The sequence below is a fragment of the Pteropus medius genome, unplaced genomic scaffold (assembly GCF_902729225.1).
Source record: "Pteropus medius unplaced genomic scaffold, Ma_sr-lr_union100, whole genome shotgun sequence".
Taxonomy (NCBI): Eukaryota; Metazoa; Chordata; class Mammalia; order Chiroptera; family Pteropodidae; genus Pteropus; species Pteropus medius.
In genome coordinates, this window is record NW_024345861.1 from 1,914,697 (window position 1) to 1,939,054 (window position 24,358).

Sequence of the window (24,358 nt, forward strand, 5' to 3'; positions counted from 1 at the left end):
AAAAAAAAAAAAATACTGATTATAAGGAGTAAAAAAATGGAATGAATTGTTGGGTTTATCTTTAACTTGTACAAAATATAGCTTAAAGTCTTTATTATCCTTTTATGGTATGGGTAAATGGTAATAATATGGGTAAACAGTTATTAGTAATTAGGAATCTTTCTTTGTTCTGTATGTTCCTCATGATCTGGTTGTATGGCTGATCAACCAGGTTCTGTGTCTAACAGCATATAGCAGGCCCTGAGTTCTTCTTTGGCTTAACATTTAGTCGATCTGTGTAGTTCTCATGCTTTTTTCCTATATTAGAAGCAGGCAGATATTATAAGAAGATTATACTTGGAAGGAGAAAAGGGCAATGATTTAGTTTCCACATTTTTGAGAATTTTTGCATGAAGGCAAGGTCCTAGGCAGTCCTATCTGAGGTAGGTAAACTTGAATAGAAAGCCCAAAATTATAATGATGTGAAGAAACAAGAGACTTGGGAGCAATAACAGCAGCTAGAAAGTGAAAGTATTATTTCATAAAGAAGAGAGGCACAGAACAGAGCCCCTAAACTCAGTGTGCAAAGTCATTCTGTATATCTAGCTGAATTACACAGGTGTGAGAGAGATTGTAAGCATCCCAGCAATGGTTAAAATAACTAAACAGATTTAACTCCTGGCCGCTACATAGGAGATAGAGTTAAGAGTGTGAGTCCAGCAAAGTTAATTGCCTGTGGTTTCGAAATAGCAACAAAAATCAATACCTTTCAGAGGAATATAACAGAATTCAGAATTTCTAGGTTATGTCATTTACAATGTCTAGGATGTAATCTAAGACTACTAGACAAATAAAACAGCAGGAAAATGTGACCCATATTCAAATGAAAAGGAAATCAATTGAAACGATACCCAGATTAGCACATAAGAATTTTAAAGTAGCTATTATAACTATGCTCAAACCATAAAGGAAATTATAATTGTAAGAAATTACATGATAGAAAGTATCAGCAAAGAAATATAACTATTAAAAAAGAGCTAAAAGGAAATTGAGGAAATACAATTTCTGAGAAAGAAATTCACTTGGATTCATTTACTATTCAGTGAGAGATTACAGAAGAAAATATCAATGAACATAAAGGTAAATCAATAGAAATTATCCAATCTGAAGAACAGAGAGAAAAAGAATTGAATAGTTTTAATAAAGTGAGAGATAATATCAAAAAGTTAAACATGTATGTAAATGGAGTACCAAGAGGAGAAGAGAGAGAGAAAATGGATTGGGAAAACAAAACATTTCAAGAAAAATTGACTAAAATGTTCTCAAATTTGGTAAGAATAATACATTTAGAGACTCATAAAACTCAATTTTGGAAGGAAAAATTATCCTCTACCTTTCAACTTTCTTCTGGCTGGATTAAAAATCAAATTAACACAAGACAGATTAGCAGGAGAAAAGCAAATTAAAATTTAATAATGGTAGGTAGTTAGATAGCCATGAGTGACAGAAGTGAAAGCCCAGCTCTATAACCATAGAAATAACAACACTGATGTGCCAACCCAAGGGCCGTTCCTGCACCTCCCAGAAAAAAATTCATTTTTCAAATAACAATACCCCTACATCCTGGAGTAGAAGGAAATAAATGACCATAGCATAGTAACCAGTTTAGGCCGGCCACAAAGCCTTCATCAGTAAAGAGTACTCTGACCTTCTTTTCACCTCAGCCTCATTATACCATCATTATAATGGTATACATATGCCTGGAAGTTCATAAATCTAATTATAACAGACTGAATTCTGAGAAAGTGCATGCTCAGTTGACAATAAATTATATAACAGCCAACTGTCAATCAAAATGACTTCATACATCAATCAACTAGCACCACACTTGTTACCTCCCATCATGGCCCAGATTAAGACAGACTTCCCCCACCTCTACAAGGCTACAGCTCTCTCTGGTGTACCCTGTTTCTCTCTTGAAACGTACTTCAATAAATCTTTCCCTAAACATTACTGATCTGTAATTCTTTACTGCATTGGCAGAAAGGACTGAGGCCCCACAGGACCACCGGAGCAATGACAGAATTTGATTGCCCCCAAGTAAACTATCATGTATACCTACCTCCTCTTCACATGAGAAAGACTCAGAAAACTGAGTAATTTCCCCAAATGGTAGAAGATATCACTTTAAATATCACCTTCAGCTAAAAACAAAGAATATGTTATGGGTGGGGAGTCAGTTATGGGAGTTATCAAGAAAAGCGCAATGAAGAAGGGTAAATTTGTTATGCAGATCTAAGTCCATAACTTCTCCATTGATAGTGAAAACAGGCCTGATTCAGTGAGGGAAACAGGGAGATTTCCCTTACAAATGTAAATGTCCTTTACAAAAAGTAACTTCCACTTTGTTTTAAGATCTCCCAGGTCTGCCATTCCTTAAAATTAACCAGTCTAAAGTAATCAATATCCCAAAGAGGCATATTTTGGGGTGGCAAATTCTGCTCCCTTTCATCCCATACAAGTTAATACAAGGAAAACCTTAGTAGACATTTCATGTCATTTTGCTACAAAAACGGATATAAAGAGAAAATCCTGAAACGACCAAAGAAGTATGATAAATTATATAGAGGAACATTTATACAAATTATTACTGATTAAAAAAAAAACAATGAAAGCAAAAGATAGCATAAGAACATTTTGAGATAAACAGAAATAAAAATTTGTTTTAAAGCAGGGGTCCCCAACCCCAGGGCTGCAGACAGATACCAGTAGGTGGCCTGTTAGGAAATGGGCCACACAGCAGGAGGTGAGCTGCCCTTGAGCTAGTGAAATTTCATCCTTATTTGCAGTCACTCCTCAGTGCTAACATCTCCACCTCAGCTCCACCTCAGATAATTTAGGCATTAGATTCTCACAGGAGCACCATTCCCTGGTGCCTAAATTTGGAGGACTACTGCTTTTAAGAAAGTTCTTCAGGTTGAAGGAAATTTTTACCAGATAGGAATTTAAATCTTCAGAAAGGAATAAAGAGAATTGGAGTGAAATATATGACTAAATGTAAAAGATTGTTTTTCCTCTTAATTACTTTAAAATGTATATAACTTTAAAGCAAACGCGTAATACTATACTGTGGGATTTATAACATACATAGATGTAATACATATGACAATCATAGCATAAAAGATTGCTAGAACTAAATAGTAAACTTAACATGGTTGCAGGGCACAATGATAATGTACAAAAATCAGTTTTACTTTTATGACTAGTAGCATTTAGAAAATGAAATTTTTAAAAAAGTAATTTTATTCATAAAGTGTCATAAAACATTTTGGGAATAAATTTAACAAAAGATGTAAAATCTCTATGCTAAAAACTACACAACATTGCTTAGAAAACTTAAAGATCTTAAAAAATAGAGAGATATGCTGTGCTCATGGATTGGAAAAACAACATATGCTTAAGATGCCAATTACTCCAAAGTTTTATATATTAATATATGTAATATAATTTTTTTATATCTATTGTTGACACAAGAAACATCCAAACCTGTAGAGAATTTTTTGAGTTTATTTGAGCCCAACTGATGACAGGCTGAGAATCAAGATCTCAAATGCCCCCAAGAATGACAGTTTTGCAATTTGTTTTATACATTTGGAATTACAGAGAAAATGTAAGGAAGAAATGTAAAGAAGATAGAGATATATAGAAAGATAGAGATACAATATTACCCCAGAATTTTTGTAGTTTTTGATAAGTTGATTCTAAAATTTACATGGATTGCAAAAGATCTAGAATATCTAAAACAATCTTGCAAAGAAAAAAATAAAGTTGGAAGGCATACACTACCTGATTTCAAGACTTATTATAAAACTGTAGGAATCAAGGCAATATGGAACTGGCATAAGGATAGACAAATATATCAAGGGAACAGAATAGAGCCTAGAGATACATCCACATTATACAGTCTATTAATTTGAGATACAGTCACTAAAGAAATCCAATAAATGTTGATAAAACAACCTACATCACATCACACGCAAAAATTAATTTAAAATGGGCCATAGCCCTAAAGTAAAAACTAAAATTAAGATTTCTAGTAGAACACATAAAGAATAGTTTTGTAACTTGAGGTTTGACAAGGATTTCTTAGACATGACACAAAAAGCAGTAACACTAGAAACAACTGATCAATCTGGCTTCATTAAAAATAAAACTCTGCTCACTGATAGACACAATTAAGGAAATAAGTAGCCAAAATACAGGCCGGTAAACAATATTTGCAAAGCACAGTTTATAAAAGACTCATCCGAAATATATAAAAACTCCTATATCTCAATAATGAAAAGGCAAAAAGCATTTTTAAAGGGCAAGAGACTTAAACTGTCATTTCACAAATAGAATAATACAAATGGTAAATAAGCACATAAAAAAATGTTTAACATCATTAATCATTAGGCAAGTGAAAATTAAAACAAAAATAATATACCATTATACACCCTCTGTAATAGTTACAATTAAAAGACTGACAACATTAAATATTGGCAAGGATGTAGAGTAACAAGAACTTTCAAACATAGTTAGAAATTTAAATGATGTAACTATTTTGAAGAAGCATTGAGCAGTTTCTTTATTTTTTTTAATTTATTATGGTGATATTAGTTAATGAAATCCAATACGTTTCAAGTGTACAATTCAACAGTAAGTCATATATGTATTGTATTGTGTGTATACCCATAGTTAGATTTCATTCTGTCACCCCATATTTCACCCTTCTTACCACATCTAACTCCCCTCTCCCCACCTACCCTCTGGTAACCACTAGTCTACTGTCCATGTACATGAGTCTCTGTTTGTAATGTTTGTTTGTTGCTTTTAGATTTATATCCCACATATAAGTGAGATCATGTCGTTTTCAACTTTTCTGTGGGGCTTATTTCACTTAGCATGATTATCTTAAGGTCTATCCATGTTGTCACAAATGGCAGTATTTCATCTCTTCTTATGGCTGGGTAATATACCATTGTATATATGTACCACAGCTTCTTTAGCCAATCATCTGTTGTAGGACACTTCGGCTGCTTTCATGTCCTGGCTACCATGAACATCGGTGTGAAAATATCTTTTTAGATATGGGTTTTCAAGTCTTTAGGGTAAATACCCAGTAGTTGAATTGCAGGATCATATGGTAGATCAAATCTTAGTTTTTTGAGAAACCTCCATACTGTTTATCATAGTGGCTGTACCAATTTACAGTCCTACCACGAGAGTATGAGGGTTCCTTTTTCTCCACATCCTCTGATTATAGCTATTCTAACAGGTGTGAGGTGGTATGTCATAGTGGTTTTGATTTGCATTTGCCTAATAGCTAGCTATGTTGAGCATCTTTTCATGTATTTGTTGGCCATTTGTATGTCCTCTAGGGAGAAGTGTCTGTTCAGGTCCTCTGCCCATTTTTTCATTGGATTGTTTGTTTTTTTTGTTGTTGTTATTGAGTCATATGAATTCTTTGCATATTTTGGGTATTAGGCCCTTATTGGAGGCATTGCTTGCGAATATACTTTCCCATTCGGATGGTTGTTTCTTTACCTTGTTGAAGGTTTCTTTTGCTGAGCAGAAGCTTTTTAGTTTGATGTAGTCCCATTCATTTATTTTAGCTTTTACTTACCTTGCTTTTGAGGTCAAATTCATAAAATCCTCTTTGAGACTAAGGTCCTTGAGTCTGGTTCCTATGATTTCTTCTATGTAATTTATTGCTTCAGGTCTTATTTATTTATTTATTTATTTATTTATTTATTTATTATTTACACCTACAGCACCTGGTCTTCCTAGGTGGTCTCCCATCCAAGTACTAACTAGGCCCAACCCTGCTTAGCTTCCAAGATCAGACATCGGTCTTGTTCAGGGTGGAATGGCAGTAGACTATGGACCATGGCTCCACTGGAGCACAAACCCAGGACTTTCTGCATGTAAAGCAGACATGTTAACTGCTACACTATGGAACCATGTCCTGCTTCAGGTCTTATATTCAGGTCCTTAATCCATTTTGAGTTAATTTTGGTGTGTGGTAATAAACTACAGTCTAGCTTTGTTCTTTTGCAGGTAGCTTTCCAGTTGTCCCAGCACCATTTATTGAAGAGGCTTTTTTTTTCTCCACTGCATCTTTTTGATTCTTTTATAGAAAATTATTTTCTAATATAAACATGAGTTTCCTTCTGGACTCTCAATTTTGTTCCACTGGTCTGTGTGTCTGTTTTTCTGCCAATAACATGCTGTTTTAATTATTGTCGCTTTGTAGTATAATTTAAAGTCAGGCAGAGTGATGCCTCCAGCCTTATTCTTTTTTTCTCACGATGGCTTTGGTGATTTGGGGTCTTTTGTGCTTCCACATGAATCTGGTGAATTTTTGTTCTATTTCTTTAAAAAATGCTGATGGGATTTTGATGGGGAGTATTTTTTTTTTCATAACTAAACTCTGGAATCGATTCCATTGTTAATGACCAGTAAAATGGTAGACAATCTGAGATACATTCATACAGTAAAATTCTACTCAATAATAAAATGGAATACATCTCTGATAGATAAAACATGGTGAATCTCAAAAATATTAATCTGAATGAAATAAACCATAAACAAAAGAGTAGATACTCTACGGTAACTTTTATGTGAAGTTCTAGAACAGATTAAATTCATGGTATAAAAAAATCAGGCAAAAATGTTCTGAGGGTACTAGATGTAGAAATTGACTTAGAAAGGACATGAAGGAATTTTCTGAAGCAATGTTAATATACTATTTCTTTATGGAGGTTAAGGTTACACAAGTGTACCCATTGGTTATAATTCATCAAATGTTCACTCAAGATCTGTGTATTTTATTGTGCATTAATTTTCTCTCTAAATAAAAAAATATGTAACGGTATATTGCAGTCTAGTTAATTGGTATCCATTATGAAATATTTAGGGATGAAGTATACTGATGTCTATTTATTTCGAATATCTTACATTTTCATGCATTGCTAAAAGGATGGTAAGATAGATAAATATGTGATAAAGCAAATATGGCAGCATATTTATTGTATAATTTAGATGGTGGTATATGGGTTTTCACTGTATAATTTCTCCTACTTTTCTATATGTTTGAAATTTTTCATATAAAATGTTGAAAAAAATATGGTTGCAGATACTTAGTCTTTTAATTATCATTTCTAATTAACAAACTATCCGAAATCTTGGTGATTTAAAATAACAACTATTTTTACTTTACATTATGATTTGGGGAGTCAGGAATACACATAGGGAGTCAGGAATACACATAGGCTTAGCTTGACAATTCTTCTGCTTCATGTGTTGTTGACTAGGATCACTTTGTAATAGTCAGTTAACAGATGAACTGATCCGGAGGGTACAAGAAGGTTTCACACACATGCCTGGTACCTTGCAGGACTGGCTAGAAATCTGGGCATAGCTGGGCCCTTTTCTCTTTCTATGGTTTCAACGGCTCTCCCACTGGTCTTTCCAGCCATATAATTGGACTTCTCACATGAGAATTCAGGGTTCTGAGGGACCACTGTGAGAGCTCTCTTAATGGTTAGGCCATCATATTATATTAATCAAAACAATCATAACCAGCCCAGATTTAAAGAGAGGAATGGCAAATAATTTGTAGCTATATTTAACCCGACAAACAGCAAAAGTAAATGTTGGTACTTAAATGTTTGACCTATTGAATACAAATTTATTGACTGCTCATTATAAGTGGTGAGAATTTAGTGATACATGGTTTGAAAACATCATTTTTACCCTCAATGGACTTATAGTTTAGGTTGATGGAGGAGATAAACATAAACTTACAATACAATATGATAATTTCTTTAATGGAGGTATATACGGGGCAGAAGGGAACATAGAGAAGGGAGATGGAAGGGTCAGGGAAATATTCCTAAGAGCAGTACTGGAAATTTGTCAAACAAATAATAACATGATGGTATTTTATAAAGAAGAGGAAAACACGTTACTTGAAAATCCTTTCCTGCCACCTAGATGATACTCTCCACTCCTCTCTCTATGCCCCCCTATACCTACACATATTTCTATCATAGCACTTAAATCATTTTTATATTTATTTATAGGTATATCTCCCTAGTTAGAGCAAAAGCTCCTTGATGGCAGAGATGACTTGTCTCTGTATCTTTGATGAGTGAATACAATATCTCAATAATTTTTTATGAAAAAAAATTTAAAGAATAATCTGCTAGCAGTTCTTCGGAGTTATTTTGGGGTTTAATTTGTGGGGATCTTTTAGTCTGCAACTTCATGATGTTGTCAAAGGATGTAACTTTAGACATAGAGCTAGGAACTTTCTTGAGGTCCACTTCAAAGTGGGTACAGATATGTACTTAACATAATAAAAGTACCTCTATAAAAACCCCCAAAAGGGAAGAGACCTTTTTTGGAGCTCCTTGTGCTGGCACTTTCTCTTCCCCATAAAAAAGTATAAAAGTTAAGGAGTTGGAAACAATTATAAATTAATGAATAAATTAAAAAAGAAAATAAAACAAGTGACAAAATAGCTAAATGGTAACATTAATTCCACTATAGTAAGGTGGGACACTAAAATCTCAGTAAAGCCATTTATCTTAAAACAAAACAAAACAAAACAAACAAACAAACAAAAAACCTAAAGCAAATAGAAAGCCCACAAATTTGCTATCAACTGAGGTGAAAAAAAAATTGTTTCCTCTATGATCCTCTGGCTTGAAAAACAGAGTCAGAGAATGAATAACCTCTTCAAAGTTCCCTAGTGTGGTAGCAAAGAGCAGAACGTCCTTTTCTCAAAAGAATCTTAATCAGATGCTTTCATATTAGATTTCCACATAAGTAAGGACAGCCTTAGCCATTTCCCTGACTAGTCAGCAATACCAAAACCTATAAGAAATAGATCCCTCTCTTCACAGATTCAGCTTTACCTGGTATTAAAGAGAGAAAAATAATCACTCAGCTCAAAAAGTCTCCTCAAAATCATGCCTATGGCTTAGATTATGAGAAGAGCCCAGATTGAGAAAGCAAGTGTGCAATTTTCACATATCTGTAATATGCAGAAACACTGTCTGTCACTGATAGTAATTAATGCTCTAATAAACAAGAACTGTGATGGGCAAGTAAGAATTGAAGTGGACAAAGAAAAATAAAATGAACAAAATCAATCAATGAATTGATTGCTCTCTTTTTAATGAGAGTCTCAATTTCTTTAGCTACAGCTCTTTCATTTTCATCTTTCTCTCCTGTGTATATAATTACCATGTACATTCCTTCTGGTTGTGACTTTTTTTCATATTGACACAATTATATTTTCATTTAAATGAATGTCTATCTATATAGCACACAGGCTGAGAAATAAAACTGAAAAAAAAAAGAAACTTGATACACTTTTCCAAAACTTATTTTATCTATAATGGAAAGTATTAAAAATGCTTTATTATGATGCATGGCAAGCTTTCTTAAAAGTTGTTGGCTAAACGAATACGTATGTCATTTTTACTTTACATTTATTGACACATCATATTACTTTGGAGAAGATAAAGAATTTATCTTTACTATAAAGCTATTATTGCCATAATATTTCACAAGCAGGTTGTCAATTTCCTCCATTATCATAAAATCCAAATTATCTCTGATGATCACCCAAGACAGAAGTAAAGACAGAATAAAAATCACCATATTAAAGTAAAATTTAAAACTATTCATCATTGTTACAGTTAGATTTTTTAAATATAAACAACTTCAGATAAAATTTTAGAATTATGCCCATTTAATCTTTATTTTTAAATAAAACAGGCCTTTAATATCTTAAGATCTCATATCCCTAAAAGCCTTTCTTTCTGAAATATTTATATTTATTTTATATTCAATGTATATTTTGTTATCTATCAGATATAAGAAATTATTGTTATATAATAAGAGCTAACGTTATTGAATTTCTACAATATACCAGGCACTGTTTTAATTGTTTTATGTAATAATACTAACAATAATGTTAATAGTGACAGATAATATTTAATGAGTGCTTACTATATGTCAAGTATTATTCTAAGTGCTATGTTCATTTAATTCTAACAACTCTATGAGAAAGCATAATCATTATAATTTTACAGATGAAGATATTGAAACACATCAAAGTTAAGTAATGTACACTAAAAGCATGAGTAACAACAACAACAACAAACAGTTAAACTTGACTTCATCAAAATTAAAAACTTTTTTCCTTCAAAGTACACCTTCAAGAAAGTAAAAAGATAACTCACCATATAGGAGAAAGTATTTGCAAATCATATTTCATAAATGACTTGTATCTTTTGTATATAAAGAACAATTACGATTCAATAATAAAAGATAAATAGCCCAATTAAAAATGGGAGAAAGGTCTTAAATAAGCATTTCTCTCAAGAAGATATACAAATGACGTTATTATCCATAATAGAAATGCAAATCAATACCACAGTGAAATACTACTTCATACCCACTAGGATGGCTAGTATCAAAAAGTCAGGTAAAAACAAGTGTTAACAAAGATGTAGAAAAATTAAAACCCTCATACAATTTTGGTTTACCACCTTAAATGTTACAGTCACTTTGGAAAACAGTCTGATAGTTCCTCAAATAATTAAATGTAGAGTACTATATGACACAGTAATTCCATTCCTAAGTATATACTCAAAAGATAAGAAAGAATATGCCCTTACTAAAACTTGTACACAAGTGTTTATAGCAATATCATTCATAATAGCCAAAAGATGGAAACCACCAAAATGCTCATCAACTAGCAAATAGATAAACAAAATCTGATATATCCATACAATGAAATATTATTCTGCTGTAAAAAGGAAGGAAGTTCTGATTCATGCTAAAAGATGGATGAGTCTTTAAAACATTATGCTAAATGAAAGAAGCCAGCCACAAAAGACCATATGTCATATGAGTCAATTCATATGAAATATCCAGAACAAGGAAATCCACAGAGACAAAAAATAGATTAATGGTTGCTTAGGGCTGGGGGAGGAAGGGTGGAGGATGCTAGGATGATAGCTAAAGAGTATAGGAATATCTTTTTGTGGCAATGAAAATGTTCAAAAATTTACTATGATATGGTTGCACATATCTGTGAATTGAATTGTAAACTTTAACCAGGTGAATTTTTGGTATGAATTATATTTCAATAAAGCTGTTTTGTTTTTGTTTTTGTTTTTGTTTTAAAGATTAAGTAACTTGTTCAAGATTTCACAGCTGGTAAGTGACAGAACTGGATTTCAAACTCAAGCAGCTGGGTTCCCAAGTTCAAAATTTTGACCACTATATCTTTAAACTCTCATGTGTTTTCTTTTGTTTAATCTTTAAAATAACTCAGAGAGGTGAGTACTGTTATTAAGTTCACGTTATCGATAAATGGTAAATGAATATATAGACATGATCTCGCATAATCTAGCATAGAGGAGATACATGCATTAAAAAAAACTAAGTATACAAACGGCCAAATATAGTGCACAACTTGGTGATGGACAGAGAGGAGGGGTTTCGAGGGGATGGGAGAATGGAGTGAAAGGTTAAAGAAGTACAAATTAGTAGTTGATAGTTGAGCATGGCATAGGGAATGCGGTTTGCATTAATATGATGGCTAGGTGGAGGGTCAGGGGAGGGAGGGAGCAATTGGGGGGATCGTTTTATGAACTATATAAATGTCTAACCAATATACTGTATACCTGAAACTAATATAAATATATATATTTTTTTAAATAAAACTAAGTATAGGAGGAAAATGGTGTAGATGATAGAGGCTCTGTTCATCCCTCTGGTGACTAAATCAAAGTTGTGACAGAAACAAGGAGCAGCAACAAGGAAAAATCACCAGAGATCTTGATGATCAAGCTGTACAACTAAGGAGAAATTCAAGAAAGCACCCTGCAGTGGCAGAAGGTGAAACGGGCAAAGACGCACCTCTGCCCAGTCCCGAGCGGTTGAGTGGGACGGAGGCTGCAGCAGTGGCAGAAGCCTCTTAAAGGGGATGCATCCGAGAGCGGATTTTCGTGGTGACGGGCCTGCTCGCTCTGAACACCAATGCCTATTTGGCTGTGCGCAGGTGGCACCAGGGACTTACAGGTAGATATTGTTAGAATGAGGGCCAAGGTGAGACTTGTTTTGTACAGAAGTGCCGGCAGTATCCATTGTTCCCTGTTGAACCCTCTCCCATACCAGTGGGCCAGACAAGACACAGCGCTATTATAGCCATGATGTCATCAAACTGCTCAACAGAAGTCGCTCTGCCCAGAGTATTCCCTAAACCACCCCCACCCCAACTCACTGCCTACCCAAGCCACATTCAGGTGCTCCTTGCTGAGCAGTGCCTAGACTCACACTGGTGGCAGCTGGCCTTGGTTTCTGGTGTGGCCTTTTGAGGCAACTATAAGCACAGTATCTGTGGATTACTTGATGAATCTTAACAAGTGGCCCTGGAAGGGTAGAGGCTTGGGCTAAATTTGGCCTGCAGCTGAACCTCTCTCAGGATTGTGCCACTAGACACCTACTTCATAAATCCACACTAATAAGACCAGGAGACTTAGCTTTGCTTAGTAGATAGAAACAGACAAAGAAAGGCAGCCAAATTGGGAAGACAAAGAAGCAGAAACCATATGAGAGAACAGAACTGAGATACAGATATAATGGAGTCAAGTAATCTAATAGATGCTGAGTTCAAAACACTGGTTATAAAGATGCTCAATGAACTTTTATGGAGGTGTAGAGAACTTAAATAGAGATAAAAATCATAAAAATGGAAATGGAAATTATAAAAGGGAACCAGTCTGAAATGAAGAATACATTGTCTAAGATGAGAAGTATATTAAATGGAATAAACAAAGTGAATTAAGAGAAGGATCAAATGCCCTATCTAGGGGATGGGAAAGCCAAGGACATGCAAGCAGAACGGCAAGAGATAAGATGCCAAGACTATAAAAATAATTTAAGGAGCATATGGGACACTATTAAGGGTCCAAATATCTGTCTGATCAGCATAACTGAAGAAAATCAAGATGTTGAACATTATTTTGAAGAAATAATGATGGAAAACTTCCCTAACTTGGTGAAGGAAAGGGACATAAAACCCCAGGAAGCTCAGGGAATTTCAAAAATCAGGAATCCTAAAAGGCCCACACCAAGACACATCATAATTAAAAAATTAAATACAAAGAAAGAATATTAAAAGCAGCAAGAGGAAAGCAGCTAGTTACCTACAAAGGGAGTACCCATAAGACTGACAGCTTATTTCTCAAAAGAAACTATGCAGGACAGAAGGGCTTGGCAAAAAATATTCAACAGGATGAAGACCCAAGGATCTACAACCAAGGATACTTTATCCAACAAAGCTGGCATTTAGAGTTGAAGTACAGATAAAGAGCTTCCCAGACAAAAATAAGCTAAAGGAATTTATCACCACCAAGCCAGTATTACAGGAAATTTTGGAGGGCCTTTTTTAAGAAGAAAAAATACAAAAGACTGACTTCAAATTAAAAGACACACAGAGACTAAAAGGAAGAAGATAGAAAAAGATATTGGTTTGATGGAACTAGAAGGTATTTAAGTCAGAAGAGAAAGATAAATCCTAAATAGTTTCACGGAATCTAAGGAATAAAAAGAACAGACTAATCAAAAACAGACTCACAAATATAGTGGACAAATTGGTGATGGACAGAGGGGAGGGAGGTTTGGGGGCTGGGAAGGAGAATGAGTGAAAAGGTTAAAAGTACAAATTAGTAGTTAATGGATGGGGAAAGTGGCATAGGAAATGTAGTTAGCATTAATACATTGGCTAGGTCGAGGGTCGGGGGAGGGAGGAAGCAATTGGGAGGATCGTTTTATGAACTATATAGATGTCTAACCAATGTACTGAATACTTGAAACTAATTAAAATAAATAGATTTTTAAAAACTAAGTATAATATAAAGCAAAATAAAATGAATATTAAAATAGAGGTATGTAATGTTGATGTAGGTACAAAGAAGAGGTCACATTTGTTGTATAAAATTGCTGTTGTAGAACATTCAAAAACCTTAGTGCATAAAGCACTTCAAAGTGACCCAAAAGAACTTGGTCACTTTGGTCACTTCAAAGTGACCAAAAGGAACTTAGAAATAGTGTTTTTAGAAAATACTCAAAAAACTTGCACTGATCTTTCTATCTCATCCACCCATCATTAGATTGTCTACAGAATGAAATTTAAAAATTCTATCAATAATATTTAGTGTCTGTCACCATCTGGCCTTAAGTGAGCCTCCTAGCTTCATCAGTGACTGCATACTAGCACATCCTATGCTCTAGGCATTGTTAAGTCATGTCTTTTCAGGCCTTATCCTTTCTGTCATGACTCCAGTATGGGATGTCCATTTCTCCCTCCTTTTTATCGAAATGGCATCCTTCATGGCTCAATTGAAATTTTACCCCATCCACAAAGCTTTTCCCAATCACTTTGTATTAATCATTCTTTCCTCTGCACTCTACATCAGCTCTTCATACCACCATTATAAAACATTTCAACTTAATTTATTCCATCTTGTATTATACTTAGTTTTTTTTTATGCAAGGGTCTCCTCCCTGACCTCCTCTACATTATGCACTCTCTGATGGCAGAGACTAATTCTCATATATTTGTTCATCCTTTGTAGTATTTTAAACATCATAAATCTTTGATGAATGAATGGCTGCCAGTTCTTTTTAGATGTTAGTGTCACAAGCCTGTTATAGATTTCATTATCAATTTTCACTTGGAACAAGTTGCTTATACATGAACTATGATGCCTCTACACTGAGTGCTTTGAGGATTCTGACTTTACATTTCATCTCTGTTACTGTGCCTGGTACACATTAGGCCTATAACAAAGTGTTACTGAATGAATGAACAAATATCCAAGATGAGAATATTTCTACTAGTGACAGAAAACATGCACACATGGTTATTACAGATATTTTATCTGGACAATACAATGAACATAGCATACACTCATAGTTTAAAAGTTGCATAAGTGGAGATCAATACCTAATGATGCGAATATTGGCTTGCTACTCTCATTTACCTTAAATCCTGTTGTCAATCCTTAGTTTCAAGACATTTGTTACCACTGTTGTTTCTTAAATAACTCAAGAGGCTGGTTTTAAAGGGAATTAACATAATAACACATTTAAACGTGTGTCATGTCAGAAAATAAAGTGACACCATGAATGCTATAATTAAGGCTAAAAAGGCAACTGGTCTATAAGCACGTAATTTTAAGGCTATCATTTACAATGAAAAGATTTATGAAAGTAGAAGTTTTCATGGTTGTTCTTAGCCTAACTATCCATTTATTTTAGAAAGTTCTGGAAAACGTGTGTCACTGTTTATAGTGAATTTAGCTTAAAATACACATTCTAGTCACTCAGAAATTACTTATATGCTTTTTTCACTACTAAATGATTCTTAACAATTTTGTTTTAAAATATCAAGCCTGTCCTGTGTGCAATACTCAATGGTAATGTGTGACATTGCTATAATCAAGTGAGTTTGATTTTCAAAATTGAAAAAAATATTTGTGAAAATTTTACATACCATATTTAAAACAGTATGCATTACAAAGATTTCTGTTTCTCTACAAAAGACACAAGTCTGATGTTTGCTGTTTTCTCTGCAGTTGTAGAAATTAAAAATTCTGGTAGTCAGAGAGAGAAGAGAGGGAGAGGGGGAATCAGCTTTTTGTTTTCCAAGGAAATGTGCTCTTTTTCAACTTTTCTTGTTGGTGTTCCAAGAACATTTACATGACAAATATTAATTTCCTTTTGAAGAGTCATGAAAAAGAAATAATACTCTATCTCAGTAACTGATCCACGCGAATCTCATTTATTTTTTATTATCGTTGGTGGCATTGTTAAAAAGACACATGATGTGAGATCTACCCTCAAAGTTTTAAGTGTACAGTACAGTATTAACTGTAAGCACAATGTTGTACAGCATATCTCTAGAATTTTTCTTCATGCATGACTGAAACTTTATAGCTATTGAAAGAAACTCCCCATTTCCTTCTCCCTCCAGTTGCTGACAACCACTACTTTGCTTTCTGCTTTGATGAGTTTGAATACTTTAGACATATCATATAAGTGGAATCATGCAGTATTTGTTCTTCTGAGACTGGCTAATTACACTGAGTGTAATGTCCTCAAGGTCCATTCATGACGTGGGATATGGTAGGATTTCTTTCCTCCTAAGGCAGAATAATATTCCATTGTATGCGTGCACCATGCTTTCTTTATTCATCCATCGATGGATATTTAAGTGGTTTCCACCTCTTGGCTATTGTGAATACTGCTGCAGTGAACATGGGAATGAAAATATCTCCTCCAGATCCAAATTTCATTTTTTTTTTTTTTGCATATCCAGAAGTGGGATTGCTGGATAACAGCAATTTACTATCTTACCTAAGAACCTTCTAAAATATTCTGTAGCTGTATCATTTTCCTCATTTTTTATATATTTTATCTTTTTTTCAATTATAGTTGACATACAATATTATATTAGTTTCAGATGTACAACACAGTGATTAAACATTTATATAACTTATAAAGTGATCACCCAGATAAATCCAGTACCCATCTGACACTATACATAGTTATTACAATACTACTGACTATATTCCCATGCTATACTCTATATACGCATGACTGTTTTGTAACTACCAGTTTGGACTTCTTAATCTCCTCCCTCCTTTATCTGTTCCCCTACCGCCCAATTTGGCAACCATAAAAATGCTCTCTGTATCTATGAGCTCATTTCTCCTGTTTGTTTATCCTGTTCTCTAGATTCCACATGATGTTTTTTCTTTCTCTGTCTGACTTATTTTACTCAGCACAATACACTCTAGGTCCATCCATGTTATTGGAGATAGCACAATTTCATCCTTTTTATGACTGAGTAATATTCCATTGTATATATGTACCACCTCTTCTTTATCCATTCATCTATTGATGGTCACCCAGGTGGCCTCCATATCTTGGCTACTGTAAATAAAATATTTACAGTAATGAAAATATGAATTTATATGTCCCTTCAAAGTAGTGTTTTGGTATTCTTTGGATAAATACTCAAAAGTTGGATAACTGAGTCCTTCTTTGTCTGTTGTTATGGTCTTTGATTTAAAGTTTATTTTGTCTAATATAAGTATTGCTACCACAGATTTTTTTAAATTTCCATTTTCAAAAAACATCTTTTCCATTCTTTACTTCTACTTTTTGTGTGTCTTTCAATCTCAAGTGAGACTCTTGTAGGCAGCGTATATAAGGCTCTCGTTTTCTTATTCATTTGGCCACCTTATCTTTTTATTGAAGAATTTAATCTATTTATATTTAAAGTAATTTTCCTAGTTATGTAGTTATTGCCATCATATTATTCATAGTTTTTATCTTTTTTTCTTTTTTCTTCATCTTCTTAAAGTCCCTCAAACATTTCCTGTAATACTGGCTTAGTGATGAAGAATTCCTTTAGCTTTTTTTTCTCAGAAGCTCTTTATCTGTTCTTTGATTCTAAATGGTAGCTTTGCTGGGTAGAATTTTCTTGGTTGTTAAGTCCTTGCTTTTTATCACTTTGACTATTTTGTGCCAATATCTGTTGGTCTGCTAAATTTCTGTTGAGAAATCAGCTGACAGTCTCAGGCGAGCTCCCTTGTAGGTAACTAACTGCTTTTTTCTTGCTGTTTTTAAGATTCTCCCTTTGTCTTTAACATTTGGCATTTTAATTATGATGCAAATTGGCGTGGACCTCATTGGATTCATCTTGTTTGGGACTCTCTGCACTTCCTAGGCTTGTATAACTATTTTCTTCACCAGGTAATGGAAGTTTTCAGTCATTATTTCCTGAAATAGGTTTTAAATTACTTGTTCTCTCTCTTCTCCTTCTGGCACCCCTGTGATGTGAATGTTGGTATGCTTGATGTTGTTCCAGGGGCCCCTTGAACTATTCTCATTTTTTTGGATTCTTTTTTTTCGTTGTTGTTCCAATTGGGTGTTTTCGGCGACCTTATCTTTTAAATTACTGATTTGATTCTCTACTTCAACATTTTTAACATTGAATTTTAAAACACTTATTTTATGTTTTAAAAGAGCAAAATCTTCTTTGATGCCACTTCACTGGCATACCAAGCCATCTCTAGCTATGTGTTACTATAATGTAGTTCTCGTTTTTTAATTTTAAACCTTTAGAATGTGTGCCATTACACTAAGACATATATCTTATATCTCTCTACTTAAATAAGGAGTGGATGCCTCCTAACTTCCCATTTCTTTAATTTGTCAAACAAAATAACACAATAGGTTCAAGTGACCATGGAAATCTTTTATTTTAAAAAGAAATATTTCTTTTTCAGAGATTCTGTGTACTTTGGCAGTGATTCTCATGGTGAAAACAAGGCTATCAGTAGCAATCCATTAATATAGAGCATATTCTGCTTTTATTAAGCTCAGATAATTCAGATAGCACGTACATCACTGATTAAACAATTGATATGAGAGTAAGTCAAAAGTTGTCTTATTTTTAAGGTAGTTCACTCATCATCTTTATTCTTCTAACAACACAAGCAGATTTAACTTGTCTATATCTAAGCAATCAATAAATATTGAGGACCTACACTATGTAAAAGATATTGTATTGGGTACTACTGGTCATAAATAAGTAAAAAAATCAATCGCTGTTCTCAATGAACTTGATCTTTAGAAAATGATGAAGTGTGAATGTCCAAACAGCTGCAGTATAAAGCAAACCATGCTACTTGTTATTTGAGTGGTATGGAGTATTGGAGAAGTTCATACAAGTAATACAGCGCATCTGAGGGATTCAGAGATATTTTATGGTTGAGATAGTTTTAAGAATAAACCATATCTTATTATAATTATAATTAAATAATGTATTACATAAATAGAGATTTAATGTATGTTTTCCTAAGTGGAATTAAAATTTCATGAGAAGTGGAGGTAAGAAACATGGTGGAGTGAGAAATGTACCCAGATCTCTCTACTTGAAACAACAATAAGCTGAACATCTAAAACTCAACAAAAAACACACAACCTGCACACCAGAATATCTGAGTGCACATAAGAGCTACCACAGGTCAGAATCCTGAGAGTTGGGAGATAAACTGTGAAAAACAAAGAAGCTGTCTCTCACAGCCAGGGCTTCCTGTTGGAGGAGGGAGAGAGGAGAAGGTGTGGTGAGTTTACTGAAGAACCTTGTCTGAGAGAGCTATGAGCTCCACGCGGTCGGCAGAAGTGCCCAGGCATCAGAGCAGAAAGCAAAGAAGTGGGGACAGAGGAGAAGCGGGGAAAGCAGAGAATCAACAAGTGATTATTACCAGCTACAGCTACAAAATGTGAGGCTATGCCACCGCCCCCATCCCACAACCCAGAGTGGCCCTCCCCACACATTATCCAAGATCGAATACCATGGAGCCACAGGAGTAACTGAGCAAAATCTAGCAAAACTGTCACCAACACTGACAGGGAAAGATACTTAGGGTAGCAAGCTTGATTGAATATCTATAAGGTAAAAAGAAAGGCATTAATAAGGCTTTATATGAAGCAGGGATCCAAGAGGCTTAGGCACCACCTACTGGAAACCAAAAGAAGAACGCTTTCTTTGCAACAGGCTAAAGAGAGACCTTTATATAGTAAATCTTTCTGGAGAAAAAGCAGAACACATTTTCATTAATGACCAGGCAGAGAAATAGTCCATTAAACACCATGAACAACCAAGGTGACAAGGCAGCTCAGAAAGGAAGAGAAAAATCTCCAGAAAATAAACTTACAGACATAGAAATATGCGACTTAAATAACAGAGAACTCAGGGTGGTACTTCTGAAAAAACTCAACGAGATCCGAAACAAATCATATCAACAATTTCAGGAATTGAAAAAAACAACTAGATGAGCAGAATGAGTTCTTTAGCAAGGAGATTGAAACCCTCGAAAAGAACTATATAAAACTTCTGAAGATGAAGAACACACTGACAGAGATGAAGAATGAAATAGAAAGCTTGGAAAATAGAATCAACAAAATGGAGGAAAGGATCAGTGATATTAAAGACAGAAAGATAGAAATAAATCAAAAGGAAGAAGACAGAAACCAAAGAATGAAAAATAATGAAAGAGGAATACAAGAACTAGCTGATACCATTAGGAGAGGAAATATAAGAATAATGCACATTCTCGAAGGGGAGGAAAAGGAGCAGAGATTAGAAAGTATTTTCAGAGAAATTGTTGAGGCGAATTTTCCAAATCTAAGGAATAAGCTGGAGCTTGGAATTCAAGAAGTCAACAGAACATCCAATTATCTCAACCCAAAAAGGACTTCTCCAAAACGCATTGCATTAAAATTACCAAAAATCAATGACAAAAACGGAATTCTCAGGACAGCCAGGGAGAAGAACCCAGAGGGAAAACCCACAAAAGCCAACCAAAATAAAAAAAAACAGAAACGCAAAGACAAGGAAGCAATGGAAACACTGAACTATCCTTAAGGGATTTCCAAAGATGGATAACATTGTTCTATATTTTTGCTGGGAAACAGACAAGAAAGTAAGTGATTACAACAAATATTAATGGCTATTTTTAATAACCATAAAATAGAATATTCATATTAATCATTTTGACTAATATATATGCCATACGCAGATCACAGATTTTCAAAGAAACTTGCTTCAATAAACTATGCTTGACACTACAAATAAAATTACACAGTTTACTTCTTTAACAATTCAAAAGCAATCATATACTTTTCATTTTTTCAGGGTCATAATTCAATGATAAGTTATCAAGTATGGGAACACTTGTTAACACACATTCTGGAAAATCCCTCCTCAAATAAAAAACTAGTCGTTCCTTTAGTTTAATTGGCACAGTTTAGTGAAGGGAGCCCCAAATCAGTAACGGACCCCAGAAAAATGCCTTTAATTGACTGGATTGAACCTGGGTCCTTCAGCCAATCACTGGAAATGGAGATGAGATCATAATTTTTAATTTAGGACAATCAAAATCAGCTTCCCCTGAGTCACAGAGCTGAATGATTGAAGCTTCTGGAACAAAACTAGAGTCATTTTAGGAAGGAGAAAGTAATATATCCACGAGAGTACTTTCAGAATATATATATTTTTTAAATACAAGGTTTCCTTGATTACAGGAGAGACATTTTTTTCTAGTATAGCAATATCTCCAAAGTTAGGCATCTTACACTCTATGGCATATTAAGGTTGAATTGGCGGTGATGTATTTTCTTTCTTTCAGAGTAGTATATAATATATTGTTGCATGTTACAAACAATATACCATTATACATCTCAGATAAAATGGCATTTTTTTAAGTACTAAAAAAGGACTAGGTCTTCATTTCAAGGCTGTAACTAGTCCTTCTATTTCTCGAAATACAAAATGATTTACTTCAGTAATGTATGTGAAGAAATGATCTTATTAATCACAATTAATAAATATATTTGAATTTTTTAAAAGCAGACATTGCTGTTAGTCAAAACTAGAGGAAGCCAAAATTAAGACTGATGCAAAGATAATTTGTTGCAGTAATATATTTAGGATTAATCTATTAACTTATTTTAATAAATAGTTAATTGTTAAAATGCTAACTGTAAGTCTATCCATCTTAGGTATAACTAACCTGAATCTGAAGTAAACTGAAACAAAACTGATGTTATGAATAAATATTACATTATTTTACAAAGTCAACTCTAAAGAGATTTCTGAAGAAAGAAGCTATAACTATTAAATTACATTTAATAAAGTTATTATAATGAATATGATTATTTGTCAAAAGCATAATATATCCACAGTTATTCCTTTACTCATTTTAGAAGGAGGAGAAAATTAAACACTCTATATAGCATGTGTTTGTGTGTGTGCATATACATACGCATGTATATATAATATGGAAATATTAAAGATGTACATGCTCTTTTTTCTTTATCTTGCTGAGAAACACCCAATATAGTTACAGTAGGTATTACATGTTTCCTTAAAATTAATAAATGGAAATCTATCCCATTATTTGACAAAAAATTAATTCAAGATTTTAGTTAGTTGAATATATGAGTATATATGTCTTCAATTATTACTTCCAATAAAAGATTTTTAGCTATTCAACAGGAAACTTGATCAAAAAGTCCTACCAATATCAAGTTGAAATACAAAGTGTTCTTTTGCAGTAAAGGAAAGCTGAAAACATTGGCAGGAAAGGAAACCTCTGCGTACCACATTATAGAATTTGGAACATTTCCGTATGACAGTTTCTCTAATGATTCTATTATGGGAATGGAGCAGTAAACATTGTGTTACTTTTGGGATAAGAACATTAAAACAGCCAAGAGAAATGTGGGCTCAAGAGAAAATGAAGTGGTCTGTTTGATAATTCCATTTCCTATCCAGGGACCTCTTGATCATTCATGGGAATGGAATACTTAGGTTTGCTGCTATAACTGGGCATCTTGGGATATTGGAATATTTCATCACTGTGTGAGGAAAACAGAAGAAAATATGCCAAAATGGAAAAGAGGTTTCAGTGCTCAGATAATCTATCGAGCTCTGAAAGTTCAGGCTTTTCCCTCAATTTGGGGTTGAAATTCATCAATTATATATATTTATTTATTTATTTATTTATTTATTTGCTTATTTATTTGCTTATTTATTTATTTATTTATTTAATTTTGAAATACTTTGAACTCATAGAAAAGTTACAAAACAATACATAGTTCTATTTAATGCTTTCATCCAGCTTGTTAACATCTTACATAGCCATAATAAAATTATCAAAACTAAGAAATTAACTTTGGTACACTACTATTAGCTAAAATACAGACTTTGGATTTAACCAGTTTTTCCATTATGCCATTCTAAAATCTTTTTTTAAATAAATTTATTTATATAAATTCATTTCTAAATCTTTTTTTTTTAATTTGTAATTGTAAAATACACATAACATAAAATGTGTCATCTTAACATTTTGATGTGTACAGTTTAGAGGTATTAAGTATATTCACATTGTACAAGTCTCCAGTACTTTTTCATCTTGCAAAATTGCAATTCAATACCCATTAAACAACAACTCCCCATATCCTTCTGCCTCTAGCCCCTGGAAATAACTATTTTTTTCTATTAGTTTATTTACTCTAGGTACCTTATATAAGAGGAATCATACAGTATTTGTCTTTTTGTGATTGGCCTCTTTTACTTAGAATAGTGTCCTCGAGGTTCATCTATTTGGTAACATATAGTAGAATTTCCTTTCTCTTTAGAGATGAATAATACCTATTGTATGTACAAACTACATCTTGTTTATTCTTCCATCTATCAATGGACATTTAGGTTTGCTTCCACCTTTTGCTATTGTGGAAATATGGGTGTTCAAATACAATTTTGAGACTTTGCTTTCAATTCTTTTTTATATAAACCAAAAAGTTGATTTGCTTCATTTTTACTTATTTTTAAGATAAAGTTAAAAGAACTAGAGAAGAGTATACAAAATAGAAATGAAAACTCAAATGAATTTTCATAAAGAGAGCATCTATGTAACTCTTACCTAGTCAAAATTAATAACCCAGAATGTTCTTTAAATCCTATTCCTTCCCAATCACTACTCCTCCAGTTTTCTCTGAATTTAACCACTCATAATTTCTAACTGTAATAGTTCAGATTTTGATATTTTGGTATTTTTTTTATAAATTGACTCTAACAATATATATTAATTTTTTTTGCCTGGTGTGTTTCATTCACACATATATTTGTAAAATTGACCCATGTGATTGGATATGAAACTGTAATTCACTCATTTTTATTACTGCATGCTATTCATTGTGTGACTATAACACAAATTATTCATTCTACACTTTTTAATAATGTTCAATTTATCTGAAAATGTGAACAATTTTTTGTTTGTTTAATTTATTTATTTTTTATGGTAACATTATTTAACAAAATCCAATAAGTTTCAGCTGTACACTTTAAAAGTAAGGCACATACATATTTACAATGGGTGTTCACCTCCCATAGTTAAATTTCTTTCTGTCACCACATATTTGACCCCCGTTACCCGTCTACCTCACCCCTCCACCCTCCTGCCTACCCTCTGGTAACCACTAGTCTGTTGCTCATGTCCACGGGATTTTGTTTGTTTGCCCTGTTCTTTTGTTGCTTTTAGATTCATATCCCACATATAAGTGGTATCATGTGATTTTTCAACTTTTTCTCTCTGTCTTTTTTTGCTTAGCATGATTATCGTGAGTTCATCCATGTTGTGGCAAATGGCAGTATTTCATCTCTTCTTAT

At 33.5% G+C, this 24,358-nt stretch overlaps 1 pseudogene; it reads right to left on the minus strand.

Moving 5' to 3' along the window:
• Positions 1-5,783: 5,783 nt before the first annotated feature.
• LOC120612289 (uncharacterized) lies at positions 5,784-5,899 on the minus strand (annotated as a pseudogene).
• Positions 5,900-24,358: the final 18,459 nt, after the last annotated feature.